Genomic DNA, 7,457 nt, shown 5'->3' on the forward strand with positions numbered 1-7,457 from the left:
ATAGTACACAAAGAAATTCAAGTTCAAGAGACAAGATCAAACATCCCAGATTGGTTGAAGGAAAGATTGACTAAGGTGATCGTAATTGAGGACGAGGACAGTGCAATCAATCTAGAGAGCTTTGTTGGACGCTCACATATGACAACAGAGAAGAAGAAGGCTACAAAGATGTCCAAGATGATTCGAGATGAGACTGGATCTAGAAAACTGCAGATAGCTACACCGGCGGCAGACAAATATGAGGGTGAGATCCTAGCAGAGGACTATCATATACAGACTATTGAGTTAGGACCATCCACAGCAGAGCAGACTTTAGATGATGCCACCGACACATTTGAGGCATTGAAGGATAAGTTTAGAGAAGAAGTAGAAAAGAATAGAAAGCTTGAGAGAGAGGTCGGTGCATGGAGAACATATTTCAGTCACATCAATGAACCTTTGGGACGTCAGGATCCAGTTAGATCACCATTGCAGGCATTGCCCCTTCAATCAATCAATGAAGCAGAAAGATTCAGGAATATGGTTCAGCGTACATGTAATTGGATGGATAGATCTCACACGGTGGCCATTGAGTTTATTACAAGGATGTCGAAGATCACCCATCAGGCTATCCAAGTTCTTGAGATAATCCACAGATTGATGGCAACAGTAGCTGCATTTGCCCATACCAAGGACGTTGTCATCCCTGTCTTGAGAGTTATAAGACATACACCTAGAAAAATTTTAGCACAAGAGAGGATCTTAGAAGGTGATTCTCACAGTTTGTTTCAGTGGTCAACCTTACTCCATATAAAGAGTGTTCTCTTTGAGGACATCAGCGTTAGATGTGGTCAAGTTGAGGAGGTGATCAATCCGATCCAGGACAGAGTATTTGAGGTACTTCGTACCATTCTTGGCAGGAGGATCGAGGTCGAGACAGATGTGGATTTACAAGAGTTTGAGGATAGAATCACTATCATCTTTCGCAAGGACGCAGATGTTACAGATGAGCAGTATGATCAGATGTATGCCACCATGCTCCTGATTGATAGAACAAAGGAACTTGAACCTACTTGGGACACGGCTCTTCTAGATGCATTTGATCAAGTTATCCACTTAGAAGAGAGTATCAAGAATCTTCCCGAGATTCCAATCACAGAAATCGAAGGAATTGTGACAAAATTCATTGCATATGCTAAGAAGGAAAATTGGAAAGGGAATAAGATTCTAGATGAAAGGTTGTTACAGATGACATGACATCTTATTTCTCATTGGTTGATACCTCCTAGAGTTTTGTGCCGAATTTAATATTTGGCTATGTATTTAATATTGTTCAGTAAAAAGGAGGTCATTTGTAACAAACCCTAATTAGGGTTTAGGTGTCATGATCTTATCCATTGATTTACTTTCAATCTGGACCTTTCATTGTAATTGGGGATGCTATTTATACCCCCATTTTTTCATTTCATTTATAATAGTCAGTTAATAGAGAAGAGAGTTAAGAGTGAAATAGAGAGATTAGAATTGTAAGCAATTTTTATTTTGTAGCAAGATTGAGTCTTGAAGAGAGAAGTTCAAGCAATTGTTGTATATGATGACTTGGAAATCAATAAAATATTGAAGTTATGGTGTTTTGTTGCAAGTTTCTTGAGTTATCTTCATGGTTGTTGGATGTACTTGAATCTCGCTCAATCAAAGTAGTTTGTTAATTAGAAAGACTAAGTGTGAGATTTGATATTTGGTAGGATTCGCAATCCAAACCACTAGCTTCTTGCTGATTGTAAGAACGCCTTGCGTGGTCGACTGGAAAGCACCTTGAGTCCCTAACCTTCAAGCATTTTCGTATCTAGGATATGTACCTTCGTAGTAGTGTCCTTGATCTTTGATGCATTGAACATCATTATTACCTTAGAAGATCGCACTAATTTCAGTTGAGTTGTTGTCTCATGGCAAAATTGAAATTGGTTGAGTCTTGCCAAATCTCATTCATGCTAAGTCATTCATAGGGTTAGGCTAGATTAGACCTCTTAAGCCCTATCTTTTTCCATTTTTTGAAAGTTCTTTTTAGATTAGTGAAATCTTCGAGCTATTGAATCCGTAAGACGCCTTGAAGGAAACAGCAAATCACATCATACCACTAAAAAAGCTTGTCCACACGTGGAGACCCCACTAAAAGAACCTTGGAGTCTATCTAACTGATCCTTTTTGCAGATCTTCAGCAGTTAGAGACTATTTTCTCAAGAGAGGATAAGATGCCTAATGGTATTTTATTCTGTGTATGATTGTGTACAAAATACACGTCAACAGAATTGGCGCTAGAAGGAGGGCTTTCTTTAGTTTCAAAGTTCGAAGTCCGAAGATTTTGAAAAGAGAAAAACATTGCGAACATGATCATGAAGTACGATGGTGTTGCCAGATGAAGGACGGAATCAAGTGGTGCAACCCAATTTGCAAATAGGCAATACCCAAGAAGACATCATTTCCCAATTGAGTCAAGTAGCTTGGAACGCAAGGAGAAGCCAAGTCGAATATAACAGAGTCAGAATCATCTTAGAGCAAGAGGAAGATATAGCCGAAGAACATCAAAGGGTCATAGCTAGGAATCTTCGCAATCAAAGGAATCCACAATAATCCTTGCAAGACTTCACGCTGGATCGCATTGGTTCTTTCTCGCCCGAGAAACATCAAAGATTGTTGAGGTCCACACCAGGCATCAAGGATCTAAGTGAACTTCAGTTTACTTCCAAAGCAAAGCGAGTTAAAAGAGAGGACACTCCCAAAGAGTTCGAACTAAGATTGGAAGAATCTCCTGAGTCATCACAAGTTCTTCAAGAACAAGTCCAAGCGGCAATCCAATCTAGTATCCAGGCAATTTCACAAACAAAGAGCCAAGCTAGTTCATCAAGTTCAGTTTCAAGGAATACAATGGCTCATCGTGCTCCACCACCACCACCTCCTCCTCATGTACTCAATGGTGCGACGTGGCTAGTCAACAATCCATCACCATTGGAATTTGCAGTTTATCATGATATGCCGAAGAATCCAGAACACTTTTGTTCCAAGTTCAATGTTAGTGATTTCCATCGCACAGCAGAAGATCACATCAAGATGTTCGAGGACCTTCTTCGTAACAGACAAATTGAATATGGAGATGTGGCATGTAGGCTTTTTCCCTACTCATTGGGAGAAGAGGCATACTTTTGGTTTATTCATTTGCCTACAGGGTCCATCAGGACTTGGGACGTGATGAAAGACGCATTCATTGCCAAATTTGGCATCCCAACTACACCAGCAGAGTTATACAGACAGTTTGTTGAGGTTCGAAGGAGAGAACATGAACCTATTACCTCCTTCAATGACAGATTTCACCGAGCATACACAATGCTACGTCCCCCTTATCTTATTGCAGATCCAAGGGAAATTTACTATGGAGCCTTAGATCATCTCACAGCCATGTTCGTAAGGACACATCCAACTCCGAACGATCTAAATGCGGCCTATACAAGAGCCATTGAAGTGAGTAAGCACATGGGACAAAACATCACTGGACCACTACTACACATGGGATCCGTCGCAGCACCTAACCAGATGCAGGCAGTTGGCACGGCTTTGGCCAACCAAACTCCAGTCATGAATCCAATTCCGCAAGCGACCTATCCAAGCATCCAGCCGGCAAATCAGTTGGTCCTTCACCCAGGAGCTCCAATTTCTCAAGCCCCACCCGCTCAACCTGTGTACCTGCAAAATGCTACAAATTCGTCAAGGACACAAGAAGAGAAAGATGAAATGAAAGAGCTGATTGAGCAAGTCAAGAAGTTATCAACTGAGGTCACTCACCTGAGGAACCAGAATAATCAACTCCAGAGCATGCAGAGGGCCAACCACGGCCAACACGCGAACAACCAGAATTTCCAAGGCAATAATAATCAAGGATTCAGAAACAATTATCAAGGAAATAACAATCAAGGTTTCCAAAGAAGACCATGGAATACAGCTCCCAACAATGGAAATGTGGTGACGCCCTTGGACAATCCACCAAATGCGCAAAGTCAAGAGAACCCCTCTTCGGGCAAAGTGTTTTTAGCCGAAGCAGCCTTGTCTAGTTGGTGCAGACTCCACAACACGAACCAACATTCCGAGTTGCAGTGTCCTGAGTTCAAGATTGCGGCCGACATTTTCCAACAAGAGATGCGTACTACCAATCCGCCTGAAAATCCTCCCACCACAGGGTACGAAATTGTTCCAACCACGCAGTATGGTCAAGCCATGATTGTTGAAACCTGCAGATATTCACAAGAAGAAATTAGTCAAGTACAAAATGGGAGATTTCCTCCAGAATCGGCCAATGGACCGATGGTACCACCAGGATCTCAGTTTCCGCCAGCATCTGCCAATGGACCTGTAGAGGATTCAGAATACTATTTCCCACCATTAAACGACAGTGTCCTAGTAGAGGGAATCAAGGAAGTATTCCACCAAGCGTCAGGAGGTGCAAACCAAAGAGTTTATCACAGGAATCAGAGAAATCCTGAACCTTTAACAACATCGATTCCTCCAAACAATTTTTCGACTCCGCCAGATCCCCAAGCTAGCAACGTCCCTGAATATCCACAAAACACTCAAGAATACAGACAAAGAAGAAATATTTCACCTCCTGCGGGAAATGAAACGAAAAGATTGGCCGCCTTGGTGTTAGATGAGCTCAAGAAAGTCAAGGTAAGTTTACCACTCTATGAGTTGCTCAAAGTGTCTGAAATTAAAGAGGCAGTGATCAATAGTTTGAATGAACCTAGTGCAACGAGGTCAAATGTTCAAGCCACTATCAATGTGACTCAAGAGGAAGCCGATTCTCAAGAACAACCCGAGCAAAATGAGTGCATGGTTCAAACTATAACCTTCCCAGCTAAAAAGGAAGATATGTTGGAAGGAAAAGTATTACTCAAAAGAGGCGAAACCAAGAAAGCTCAGCCTACAGTCAAAGAGAACCTCACCACTAACTTGGTTCTACCCGAGAAGGAAGTTACAATCAAGAAAGATGTGGTTAAAAAAGGAAAATCTGCAAGCCAAGCCAGTCAATCAAAAGAGGAGAGCCCAGCGAAGGAAGATCACTCAAAGATTAATCAAGTTAAACATCAAGAATCAAGTGAAGGAAATTCAGTGCCTTCTCAAGGAAAGGACGAACCGGCCCCGTTCCTGTTATCAGTCAGAATATTTGGAAAGCTATTACACAATTGCCTTTATGATTCCGGAGCCTCAAGCAATGTCATGCCTTTAGCCGTTTGTCAAAGACTTGGAATAACTCCTGCACCTACCAAGAGAAAAGTCACTCAGCTTGACAAGACAGAAGTTCCAGTCATGGGGGAATTGAACAACATTCACATGCAATTGGCCGCAGACCCAAGGGTCCAGAATTTTATAGATATATCAGTAGTGGATATTCCAGATTCATATGGAATGCTCCTGAGTCGAGATTGGTCCCGAAAGTTGAATGGATATGTATCGACCGATTTCGCACACATGTGGCTACCATGGAGAGGAGTCCCGAACCAGATTAAGATTGATAGCACCCCAAGGTTGAGATTGATGATAACTGAATATGGAGAAGACAACGAAGTTCTATTTTTAGAATCCGACCTAGGAACATATAAACCAAAAGTAGAAGAGATCTTAATGATACAAGACATACAAGATGAAGATACCCAACAAGAGGTCATGGAGTCAACTGAGATCGTCATTGAAAGCGATCAAGGATCCGACCAAGAGGACGAAGGGATGTTTGAAAATTTCAGAAGGTTTGTACAAAGAAACATCCAGCAAAGTGTGCAACTTGGTAATATAGCATCTGTTCGGGATCTGCTCCTTCCGAATTGGTGTAGAATTCACAATGCCGTCCACTCAGAATTATCTTGTGCTTTATGCCAGACCGCATTGGAGCAAGTGAACAAAAGAATCCCGCAGACACTAATTGTAGAGGAAGCTCAAGATTCAGAGAATGAAAGCTCTACAGACACCGAGAATTCTGTAGAAGATGAAGTTTCGTCCGATACAACAGATGAAAGTCATGAAAGTCCAGAAACGGACAATCAAGAAAATCAAGTATGGACACTAAGGTTCGACGGATCTAAGTCCAAACAAGGATCCGGAGCTGGATATGAATTGATTAGTCCTAAGGGAGAAACATACCTTGCCGCTCACAGATTGCAGTTCCCTTGCACCAACAACGTAGCAGAGTATGAATCTTTGGTTCATGGATTACTGTTAGCCATCCAAAAGGGGGCAAAGATACTGCAAGTATACGGAGACTCAGAAATCGCAATAAGGCAAATCAGGAAGCAATATGTCTGTCATGACAAAAGGCTAACCAAGTATAGAAATCGAGTCTGGGATCTAATTGAAAGTTTTGAAGCTTTCAATATCAATTCAATTTATAGACATCAGAATCAAGTGGCCAATTCACTTGCACAGGCCGCGAGCTCATTGATTCCATTAGCGATGGAAGGGTTAAAGAAGTTTACCATCGAGTTAATATCAGTCCCTTCAGTCCCAGACAATGTTACCAATTTCCAAGTTTTCGAAGACGACAAGCACATTTTAGACTTCCTAACTAGCACGGACGTCTTCTTAACACAGATCATAGATGAAGATGAAGTAGGTGAAGCTGAGTTCGACGCCGAAGGAGTCCTGAACTTAAAGACAAACACTATTCCAAAAGGAATGGTTGAATTAGAAAGGATTTTTGATCCTGACAAGTTGAAAGAAAAGAAGAGTCACAGCGTAGAAGGCAATATGTGCGACGCGATCAATCTAGGTGACGAGACACAAGTTAAGAATGTTTTCATTGGAAAGTCCTGCACAGCAATTGAAAAAGAAGGAATCCTAAAAAACATGAGGGACTTCCCAGATGTCATTGCATGGAGCTATGAAGATCTCAAGACCTACGACACTGCAATTATCACTCACACAATCCCGTTGAAGCCAGGAAGCAAGCCATTCAGGCAAAGACAAAGACCTGTCAATCCTTTGTTAGAACCACTGATATACCAAGAAGTGAAGAAGTTACTCACAGCTAAAATCATCTTCCCAGTAAGACACTCGACGTGGGTCGCCAACCTAGTACCTGTTAGAAAGAAAAATGGAGAGATCAGATTGTGTGTGGATTTTAGAAATCTCAATAGAGCATCAGAGAAAGATAACTATCCGCTCCCATCATTAGATGAAGTACTGCAGATCGTCAATGGATCGCAGATGATGTCCTTCCTAGACGGATATTCAGGATACAATCAAGTCCTAGTCGAACCTGAAGATCGAATAAAGACTGCTTTCACCACCAAATGGGGAACATTTGCCTATAAGAGAATGCCTTTTGGACTCATAAACGCCGGGGCCACATTCCAGAGAGCTATGGATATCGCTTTCAGAGATTTAATTGGTAAAAGCATTATTATATATATGGATGATATCACGGTTTTCTCTAGGCA

This window comes from Cryptomeria japonica, chromosome 5 (assembly GCF_030272615.1).
Source record: "Cryptomeria japonica chromosome 5, Sugi_1.0, whole genome shotgun sequence".
In the NCBI taxonomy this organism is placed as follows: Eukaryota; Viridiplantae; Streptophyta; class Pinopsida; order Cupressales; family Cupressaceae; genus Cryptomeria; species Cryptomeria japonica.